We start from the raw sequence: 12,084 nt of genomic DNA, 5'->3' as shown, positions 1-12,084 counted from the left end.
CTGCTTAGTTTGCTATCTATGAGGACACCTAAGTCCTTTTCCAGTACAGAATCCCCTAATTTTACCCCATTTAGTAGGTAGGTGTTATTTTTGTTCTTGTTACCACAGTGCATTACCTTACACTTGTCTGTATTGAAGCGCATTCTCCATTTCGCTGCCCAAGCTTCTAATTTAACTAAGTCGTTCTGAAGCGACTCAGCATCCCCCTCCGCATTTATAACTTTACACAATTTGGTATCATCTGCAAATATTGACACCATACTCTCTAGACCTTCTGTTAGGTCGTTAATGAAAATATTGAACAATAGCGGTCCTAATACTGAGCCTTGCGGCACACCACTTAGCACTTCAGTCCAATTTGAAAAAGTTCCATTAACCACAACGCGCTGATCTCTATTATCTAACCAGTTTTTGACCCAAGTGCATATTGTGCTTCCTAGCCCTGTTTCTTGTAGCTTGTAGATAAGTCTCATGTGTGGTACAGTGTCGAATGCTTTGGCAAAATCTAAAAAGATTACATCCACCTCTTTACCCTGATCTAGGTTTGCGCTTACTGTTTCATAAAAGCCAAGTAAATTGGTTTGACAGGATCTGTCCTTCATAAACCCATGTTGATTCCTTTAAATGATCTTATTGACTTCAAGGAACTTCTGAATACTATCTCTTAGAATACCTTCCAATACTTTCCCCACTATAGATGTAAGACTAACTGGTCTATAATTACCTGGTCCAGTTTTACTTCCCTTTTTGAATTTAGGCACTACTTCCGCTATACGCCAGTCTTTGGGAACCATACCTGATATTACTGAATTCTTAAAGATCAAAAATAGCAGTTTTGCCAGTTCAGAGTGAAGCTCCATTAGAACCCTTGGGTGAATACCATCGGGACCTGGTGACTTATTAATCTTTAAATGTTTTAATCAGTCACAGACTACTTCCTCGCTTAAATAAGTACCTATCATTGGGATATTCTCATTATTGAGATTATATGTTAGTCCCTGAATTGGGTCCTCTCTAGTAAATACTGTTGAAAAAAACTCATTTAGTGTGTCCGCAATGTCATTATCATTTTTGCTTAAGACTCCCAACTTGTCTTTTAAAGGGCCTATACTCTCCTTCTTTAATCTCTTGCTATTAATGTATTTAAATAATTTTTGGGGATTCACTTTGCTTTCCTTTGCTACTAGTTTTTCAGTTTCTACTTTAGCCGCTCTTATTTCCTTTTTGCATATTTTGTTACATTCCTTATAGTGCTGAAATTACTTTGCTTCCCCGTCAGATTTGTATTTTTTAAATGGTCGCCTTTTCTTGCCCATAAGTTCCTTTATCTTTTTGTTAAGCCACATCGGTTTATGATTTTTATATCTTTTTTTGCTGCTCGTATGAATAAATTTGAGAGTATTTATAGCTAGCAGGAATTTTAGTACCTCCCATTTCTCCATAGTATTTTTCCTAAAAACAAACCTTCCCATTCAATATCCCTGAAAAATACCCTCATCTTTTCAAAATTCGCTTTGCTAAAGTTTAGAGTCCTAGTTGAGCCAGTATAGGGCTGTTTATGAAAACTGATATTGAATGTGACCATATTGTGGTCGCTGTTTCCTATGGGTTCCCCTACTATAATACCTGATACCAAATCTCCATTGTTTGTTAATACCAGGTCTAAGATTGCATTGTACCTAGTTGGTTCCTCAATTAGTTGAACTAAGTAGTTATCATTAAGTGTATTTAAAAACATATTGCCCCTAGCAGTATCACATGAATCATTTTTCCAGTTTATCTCTGGATCGTTAAAATCTCCCATCACTACTATGTCTCCTACTCCTGCTGCTCTTTCAATTTGCTTTAGTAACAATCCCTCATCAGATACGTTGACCAGGTGGCCTATAGCATACACCCAATACTAACTTTTTTATTCCTTTTTCCTTGCATGCAATTTCTACCCATAATGTCTCGACAGTGTCTACAGTCCCCTCCTGAATATCTTCCCGTATATCAGGTTTTAAAAACGGCTTTACGTAAAGACACACCATCCACCCTTTTTATTTAGTCTGTCTCTCCTAAACAGTGAATAGCCCTCTAGATTGACTGTCCAATCATGAGATTCATCCCACCAAGTTTTAGTAATGCCTATAATATCATACTGTTTGCTTGCTGCAAGTATTTCTAGTTCGCCCTTTTTACCAGTAATGCTTCTAGCGTTTACATACATACAACTAAGATAAGTATTTTCACTTGCGTTCACCTTATGTAGCAATGATGACCTGTAATCGTCATTGGTTAGTGCTTTGGTAAAATCTCTTTTAGTACCCATGTTAGTAACCTTACCGCCTGCTCTTACCCTCCCCCCAACTTCTCCCCCATTTCATTTACTACCGCCATCCCCACTATTCTCACTGCATGCCCCGTAGTTTCTAGCTAAACTCTCCCCCCAGACTCCTAGTTTAAAAGTGGCAGCAGCTTTAGCACTAGGTGGAAGTGGATCTTGATCTTTCCCTATTTTACCCTCTACATTTTTGTTCTCCATTTTTTAATGTGTGGAATTATATGCCAGTAATATTATTATATCAATAGCAAAGGCCTACTGTACTGTACAACTATATACTGTTGGTCACCAAAATGCTGCACTGTACTACTATATATACTGCTCACAAAAATGCAGCACAGATATGGAATGGATATTTGCAGTGACACAGAGCTGCAAGATACAGCAATGGCCTACTGTACTGTACACCTATATACTGTTGGTCATCAAAATGCTGCACTGTACTACTATATATACTGCTCACAAAAATGCAGCACAAATATGGAATGGATACTTGCAGTGACACAGAGCTGCAAGATACAGCAATGGCCTACTGTACTGTACAACTATATACTGTTGGTCATCAAAATGCTGCACTGTACTACTATATATACTGCTCACAAAAATGCAGCACTGATATGGAATGGATACTTGCAGTGACACAGAGCTGCAAGATACAGCAATGACCTACTGTACAACTATATACTGTTGGTCACCAAAATGCTGCACTGTACTACTATATAGGGACAAATACTATCTGCGCAAACCCCTTTGGTTTAAGAAAACGTTAGTTTGGAAAAGGTGGGGAAAAGAATAGTGTGAAGGACAGAGAAGAGTATAAGGGTTATAATTGGATATGAGAAGGACCGTAGTTGCCAGATGCAATGGTTAGCCAAATTGGTGCAGCCGACAGATAAACTAGTACCCTTACTAGCATGAACTGAAATCAAAAACAAGAAAATACCTTGGCGCACCAGGGGTTAAAGAAAGAGTGCCAGAAGAAATAGGTCAGACTGATTAATTCTAAATTTATTTATATGTTAAAACATTAAAACATGTTGTAAAATCATGAAGTTTCATCCAGAGAGTTAGCACAATTTATCTTAGCATAACCTGATAAATACAACGGTGTAATGATTATGGCAATCTACTGCCTTTCACAAATAATCATACATTAATTTTAGTGTATTAATGCTTATTACTGATGTAATTCAATAATCGCCCCAAAGGCGTAGAAAGAAGTCACGAGACCTGCTCATCCCACGTAGATGACACTTAATGTCCTTTAGAAGAACAGTCTCTAAATAGTGGGGACTTTCTTATATGGATATATAGCCTTGTGCCGTATAGCCGTGTTTTAACATATAAATAAATTTAGAATTAATCAGTCTGACCTATTTCTTCTGGCACTCTTTCTTTAACCCCTGGTGTGCCAAGGTATTTTCTTGTTTTTGTACTACTATATATACTGCTCACAAAAATGCAGCACAGATATGGAATGGATATTTGCAGTGACACGGAGCTGCAAGATACAGCAATGGCCTACTGTACTGTACAACTATATACTGTTGGTCACCAAAATGCAGCACACTAAGCACAGATATTTGCAGCACACTGAGCACAGATATGGAGCTTTTCAGGCAGAGAACGTAGATATTTGCAGCACACTGAGCACAGATATTTGCAGCATACTGAGCACAGATATTTGCAGCACACTGAGCACAGATATGGAGCTTTTCAGGCAGAGAACGTAGATATTTGCAGCACACTGAGCACAGATATTTGCAGCATACTGAGCACAGATATTTGCAGCACACTGAGCACAGATATGGAGCTTTTCAGGCAGAGAATGTAGATATTTGCCGCACACTGAGCACAGATATTTGCAGCACACTGAGCACAGATATTTGCAGCATACTGAGCACAGATATTTGCAGCACACTGAGCACAGATATGGAGCTTTTCAGGCAGAGAACGTAGATATTTGCAGCACACTGAGCACAGATATTTGCAGCATACTGAGCACAGATATTTGCAGCACACTGAGCACAGATATGGAGCTTTTCAGGCAGAGAACGTAGCCACGTCCTCTCCGTTCAATCTCCAATACATGAGTGAAAATGGCGGCGACGCGCGGGTCTTTATATAGAGTACGAATCTCGAGAGAATCCGACACTGGGATGATGACATTCGGCCGTGTTCAGGTTAACCGAGCAAGGCAGGAAGATCCGAGGCTGCCCCGGAACCATGTAAAATAGGTGAAGTTCGGGGGTAGGGGGGGGGGGGTTCGGATCTCGACGAACCGAACCCGCTCATCTCTAATTAGAACAAATAATTCCTGTGATATTGAGGTGTTTGTGTTGCTTAGCTTAGCCATCCAGCGACCACAGTGCACCTCTTTTTCTCTTTTCTTTACATCATGTGCTGTTTGGGGACTATTTTTTTAAGTGCCATCCTGTCTGACACTTCCGTATATGTCCAGTGGTACTGCCATTTGATATAATTCCCGACATTACTGCCATTTAATTCCGGTCATATTGTCATTTTCTTCCAGTGATTTGGACCAATAATATCATTGATTAGAACGAATAATTCCTGTGATTTTGTCATTTTCTTCCAGTGATTTGGACCAATAATACCATTGATTAGAACGAATAATTCCTGTGATTTTGTCTTTTTCTTCCAGTGATTTGGACCAATAATACGATTGATTAGAACGAATAATTCCTGTGATTTTGTCATTTTCTTCCAGTGATTTGGACCAATAATACCATTGATTAGAACAAATAATTCCTGTGATATTGAGATGTTTGTGTCACTTAGCTTAACCATCCAGCGACCACAGTGCACCTCTTTTTCTCTTTTCTTTGCATCATGTGCTGTTTGGGGCCAATTATTTTAAGTGCCATCCTGTCTGACACTGCAGTGCCACTCCTAGATGGGCCAGGTGTTTGTGCCGGCCACTTGGGTCGCTTAGCTTAGTCATCCAGCGACATCGGTGCAAATTTTAGGATTAAAAATAATATTGTGAGGTGTGAGGTGTTCAGAATAGACTGGAAATGAGTGGAAATTATGGTTATTGATGTTAATAATACTATGGGATCAAAATTACCCCCAAATTATATGATTTAAGCTGTTTTTGAGGGGTTTTTGAAAAAAAAACACCCGACTCCAAAACACACCCGAATCCGACAAAATTTTTAAGGGAGGTTTTGCCAAAACGCGTTCGATTCCAAAACACGGTCACGGAACCGAATCCAAATGGGTATGGAAAAGTGAAAGTTGTAATTATGTGCACGCCGAAGTCACGCGCACTCCTGAAAAGGGGGCTTGGCCACACAAAAAGGGGCATGCCCTTCAGTGTAGTTTACCACACCATATACCCCTTATACACATTATGCACCACAATAGTAGGACCCCTTTGAAATTATACCATACAGTATGAGCCAAAATGCACATTATACCACACAGTATGAGCCAAATTCACATTACACCACACAATTTGAGCCAAATTCACATTACACCACACAGTATGAGCTGAAATTCACATTATAGCACACAGAATGAGCCGAAATTCACATTGCAGCACACGGTATGAGCCGAAATTCACATTATAGAGTGACAGATTGACTGTGAGAGTGACAGCAGGGACCAGTGGCGTGCGGTGAGGTCAGTGGCTGGTGAGGCATGCCCACTACCGCTGCTGTCAGTGGTCAATACTGTACTGTCACCCCCGCCAGCTGCCATTGCCTGCTAATGTTGCCGCCAGGTACTGCCCCCACTGCTAATTGCCAGTCCGGTGCTACCGCCAATGCCCGCGAAGTCTGGGGAGCAGGGGCAGCCAAGGTCTGGGCAGCAGAGGTGCCCAGGGTTAAGGAGAGCAGCAAAGGGTCTGCCTGGAGGCATAGAAGCAGGTTTAGAGCTGCAGAGCGGTTGATTGAGACAGTGGCAGTAATCTTTACACCTTCTCTTATACCCGTGCGTACACTCACTAATCACTCCCCCCTCCCCTTATACCCAGGCACACATACAGTAATCACCCCCCTACCCTTATACCCCTGCGCAGTGCACACATACAGTAATCACCCCCCTCCCCTTATACCACTGCACAGTGCACACATACAGTAATCACCCCCCTCCCATTATACCCCTGCACAGTGCACACATACAGTAATCACCCCCCTCCCCTTATACCACTGCACAGTGCACACATACAGTAATCACCCCCCTCCCATTATACCCCTGCACAGTGCACACATACAGTAATCACTCCCCCTTCCCTTATACCCAGGAAAACACATCCAGTAATTACCCCCACCATAGTAGTCACACACCCTACCCTTATACCCAGCACAAACGCACTAGCCACAGTGCGCACATCTCGCTGAAAGAATGAGAGCAGGACAGCCTGTGCGCAATATACAGCAGCGCTCAGCAGAGACACTGACCGGTGTAGATAAGGAGGCCGTGGAGCACTTCATTCACAAGAATGAAGATCCCGGAAGGAATCGGGCGGGGGGCTGTGCGCCAGTCTCTGACAGTATCTGCGGCGGGTGGGGACCAGGTGACAGCTGAAGAGCATGCCCGGCTGCGGTGCCGTCTGACGCCTTACCTGGAGTAATGGTGCGGTCAGCCCTGGCTGCAGAGAGAACAGCTGCTCCCGGCTTCCACTGGCGACAGGAGCGGCGGTGCAGTGCAGAGGGCGGACAATGGAGTCGCTCAGCACTACTGAAGGTGGGATGGATCCAAATCTGATGCCCAATCATATCTGCCTAAGAGACAGGGGCGTGCTTTCATGTGGGCTGAAAGCACGCCGCTGTCACTGAGGCACTTACACTAGTGCCGCTTATACTGATTTTTTAAATGGGCTTTTTACTGCCCATAGCTTGGTCCCGCCTCTCACTTCCGGCCCTTTATCATTGCCCGCGGGAGGCACTGATTTCTGTGCCTCCAAAGACTAATTTAAACCTATTTTTAATATACAAATGATTACAATAATATAAAGCATATACTTATGACACATAATATGTGTCATAAGTATCTTCTTTGCATTATTGTTATCATTAATGACAGGGGAGGCACTGCCTCCCCTGACTGCACGTCCCTGGCAGGGACATGGAAAATGATAGCAGGGACATGGAAAGTGACAGCAGAGACATGGAAAGTGACAGCAGGGACATGGAAAGTGACAGCAAGGCATACAGTAGGGACTAGGGAGAGAGAAAGGCAGCAGGGTAAGATTACCTGTTTAGCAGCGGCGGTGGTCTGCGGTGCTGTGGATGAGTAGGCTGTGGTAGGCGTGGAGTAGAGGAGGCTGTGGGCCTCGTAGATAGTGCGGAGGAGGAGGCTGTGGGCATGCAAAAGTCCGAGGGTGGGGCGGCAGAGGAGGCTGAGGGCGTCTGCAGTGGATCTGGAACCAGGCTGGCTTTATTATCCCTGCCGCCGCATTGAGCTCCTGTGACCACGGCGCTAATATTTCAAAACTGCTGCGGACCGGCAGCCAATCAGCGACAGATTTGAACTAGTAGCACCGCAGTCACAGGAGCTCGATGCGGCAGCAGGGATAATAAAGCCGGCCTGGTCCCAGATCCGCTGCAGCTGGGAGTCTGGAACCAGGGCTTCCAGTGTGGTGGTAATGGTAGGGGCGGAGCGACGGAGGACGGACCAGGAGCTCAACTTCTTTGTCGGCCCATACAGTAATGCCCACAGCAGTAGCACCCCTTATTTATACTATGTCCACAGTAGTAGTGCCCCTTATGCAATGCCCGCAATAGTAGTGCCCCTTATGTCCCCAGGAGTGGTGCCCCTTATGAAGTACACCCTTTACAATGCCCTCATTAGCAGTGCACCCCATCAGTAATGCCCTTAATGGTAATGCCCTTGTGTAGTATTGCCCCCAGTAGTAATGTTGCCTGTAGTAATGCCCCCAGTCGTTTAGCCCCCTGTAATTTAGCCCCAGTAGTCATGCCCCCACTGGTAATGCCCCTGCAGTTATTACCCCAGTAATTTACTCCCCCCTTTAGTTTAGCCTCCCAGTGGTAATGCCCCCAGTAGTTTTGCCCTCATGTAGTTTGCCCCATGTAGTTTAGCCCCCAGTGGTAATGCCCCCTGCAGTTGTGCCCCCAGTTGTTTAGCCCCTGTAGTTTAGCCCCCATGTAGTTTGCCCCCGTTAGTGATGCCCCCAGTAGTTTGCCCCCTTGTAGTAATTCCCCACTGTAGTTATACCCCCAGTAGTTTAGCTCCTGTAGTTATGCCCCATGTAGTTTAGCCCCCAGTGGTAATGCCCCCTGCAGTTGTGCCCCCAGTTGTTTAGCCCCTGTAGTTTAGCCCCCATGTAGTTTGCCCCTGTTAGTAATGCCCCCAGTAGTTTGCCCCCTTGTAGTAATGCCCCACTGTAGTTATACCCCCAGTAGTTTAGCTCCTGTAGTTATGCCCCCTTGTAGTTTAGCCCCCAGTAGTAATGCTGCCAGTAGTGTAGCCCCCCTGTAGTTTGCCCCCTTGTAGTAATGCCCCCGGTAGTTTGCCCCTTTGTAGCTTTACTCCTTGTAGTTTGCCCCCAGCAGTAAAGCCCCCCAGTAGTTTGCCTCTTTGTAGTTTGCCCCAGTACTAAAGCCCCCCCAGTAGTGTGCCCCAGTAGGAAAGCCCCCCAGTAGTTTGCCCCTCAGTTAGTGTGCCCCAGAAGTAAAGCCTCCCAGTAGTAAAGCCCCCCAGTAACTTGCCCCATTAGAAGCACCGCTACTAGTCCACATATGGGAGGGGGGGGGGGCATCATACTCTCCAAGCCCCGCTCCCGCCACAGTCCTCTCAGGGCGTCCGCTCCTCGGCACTATGGGAGAGACGTCATGACGTCTCTCCCATAGCGCGCACTGACAGAGCCAAAAGCAGCAGCTCAGTAGTGAGCTCATGCCTCCGGCTGCCGCTGTGGAGAGGGAGACGGGCGCCCGCTGGTAACGCAATCTCAGCGAGCGCCCGACATCTCCCTGTAGCGCCAGGACATCGGGTTAGGTGAGCCGGGGGAGGCGGAAATGCGTTCCGTCTAAACATAACCCTACTTAGCCCAGAGTCTAACCCTTACCCTCCCTGGTGATGCCTATACTTAACCTCCTTTCCCGCAGCCTAAACAAAACCCCACCCTTCTTGCAGCCTAACCCTAACCCTTCTCCTACAGCCTAAACCTAACATCCCCAACAACCCATCCAAATGTCCCCCCCCCCCCCCCCCCCACCACCACCACCACCTTTCCAGCAGTCTGGCAGTCAGTCATTCGGGATGCCAGAGCAGGGATTGTGATACCAGTTGGTATGCCGTCCCCAGCATTCTAAGCAGTGTTGGGATTTCAGTGTCAGTATTTTGACCGTCGGGGTCCCGACCAATCCTGGGGGGTTGAATAACAGAGTGTGGGATGGGATGGGATGGAGCGGGAGAGGAAGGGATTTTATATTTCTATACATACATACATAATAAACAGATTCATTTTTTTCTTGTATCCTTTATCACCCCCCACAATCCACTAGCCTGGTTTCTACACCTTATAGAAGCAGCCAGTATCACATACTGTAGTAGAGGGAAAAGAAGTCAGGAGACCCTGGGCTGGCACAGAATAGATAGGAGACTGGATAGGAGGGACCAGCCTGGAAAGGAGCTCGGAGCATTGGTGGTGGGTCCCAGGGGAGTGGCCAGCTACTGTGTGCAGTATTAGCTGTCCATCTAATCCAGGGTTGCCTACTTTAAAAAGCTCCTCTACGGGAGAAGCCTGGAGAGGAGATGCAGCAGGAGACTTCAGGGGGCATGGGCGGGCTGTGACATCATTAAGCCCCTGCCCCACATCTGAAAAAGGCAGCGATTTGCGGGTCCGCGTGAAGGAGGCAGGGTTAAAATGATGAGATAAGTGTCATTTTAACCCCTTCCTCACCCCACACTCACGAATGTGGCAGTGTATCTCTTCATCCTGCCCGCATCACTAGGGTATGAGCAGGATGCTGGAGACCTGCCTACTCTTCTGAGGGTGCGGGGGGCTACCCAAAAAAATGGGAGCCTCCCGCAGCTTCCGGGAGAGTAGACAAGTATGACCTAATCCTGAAGTACAGCAGCAGCAGCAGCACAGTGACAGTAGTGAAAGGCTACAGCTACAGAACGGCATAATCACCACACATACACTCACAGTTTACAGCTTTTTCTTAGTGTGCATCCAGCCACAGCTGAGGTCTATGTACAGCCCTAATGCCAGCAGCAGCTGTAGTGGCATGAGCATAGGGCAATATACATACTTGCTGACTGTGATCCGGAGGCTCTGCCCCTGACTGAAACTCCGCCCCTGTGGCCAGGCTACTGTGTGTCTCTTCAGAGCGGCCAGGAACACTGCTTCGTTTATACATGCCCGAGGGGCAGCTGGCATCCTGCATCCCCAGGCCAGCTGGTTGCGATACCCATGCGGTGCCAGCTCCTTGAGCCCCAGCAGGAAAGGGTAGGAGCTGAGAGAGGCTCCTCCTCCCCATCCGGCCTGGCCTTCCTCATCAGCGGCACTAAGTCTGGGGGGAGGAGCTGTGAGTAGAGGAGAGAGCGGCTCCCCACCCACCCTGGCTGTGCATCACAAAGCAGAGCAGCACCGCTAATAGTCTAGAGAGAGGAAGTGCTCCAGAGAAAAGCGTCCCCTCCTCCCGCTTCAGTCGGGATTTCAGTTCAGTGTATATATATGCGGGGCACTGTTTCTGGTGGCGGGCCTGGTTAAGTGCTGTCGGCGTATTCGGCATACAATGTGCGGCAGACACTTTTCAGGTTTTGAGTTTTGGTTTTGGATCTGGATCTCGGTTCGTGTTTTGGATCTGGATTGGTTTTGCCAAAACCACCCTTTTGGGTTTTGTATCTGGATTTTTTTTTTTTTAAAGCATTAAAACAGCTAAAATAACATAATTTGGAGGTAATTTCGATCCTATGGTATTATTAACGTCAATAACATTAATTTCCACTCATTTCCAGTCTATTCTGAACATCTCACAATATTGTTTTTAGGCCAAAAGGTTGCACCAAGTTAGCTGGATGACTAAGTAAAGTGACACAAGTGGGCGGCACAAACACGTGGCCCATCTAGGAGTGGCACTGCAGTGGCAGACAGGATGGCAGTTTTAAAAAAATAGGCCCCAAACATCACATAATGCACAGTAAAAAAAAAGAGGCGCAAGATGGAATTGTTCTTGGGACCTTCCACCCACCCTAATGTTGTTTAAAAAGGACGGTTTAATAAACCCATCATTTCAGCAACAGGTTTTCTCCCTGGAAAAAGCTTGCCAAGTTCTCCAAATCATAGCTAGCTACAAACATACCACCTCCTTCTTTGATGACTTTTCACATTATGAGAAGAGTGAAGAGGAAGAGGACAGTGTTAAGAAGGTGATTAAAAATTAGAAAGGCACACGCAATCAGGAACAACACACAGGTTTCACCTCCACTCCTATATTGGTGTGGAACGGAAACAACTTCAAACAAGCAAATATACAATTACCACATTACTGTACAAACTGAAAAACTAGGGGCCAAAGCCTCCAAATTTGTACACCCTTCTCCAAGTTCAGGGAGTAAAATAATCTCAGATTTAATTATGGGATGCAAATAAACTGGTGCACATCACAGGATCAAGATTGGATATTTTCCCCTCCATGGAGTCTGGAGACTTATTTTGTGAAAATCTCATGGGTTTCTTTTTTAGAATTTTTTTTAATTGCATTTTTATTTACATATTTTGAGGCAGATGCCTTATTTTTGTTTTTCACAGCTCCCAGTTA

This window comes from Pseudophryne corroboree, chromosome 11 (assembly GCF_028390025.1).
Source record: "Pseudophryne corroboree isolate aPseCor3 chromosome 11, aPseCor3.hap2, whole genome shotgun sequence".
Lineage (NCBI taxonomy): Eukaryota > Metazoa > Chordata > Amphibia > Anura > Myobatrachidae > Pseudophryne > Pseudophryne corroboree.
Note: the sequence above shows the minus strand (reverse complement) of the source record.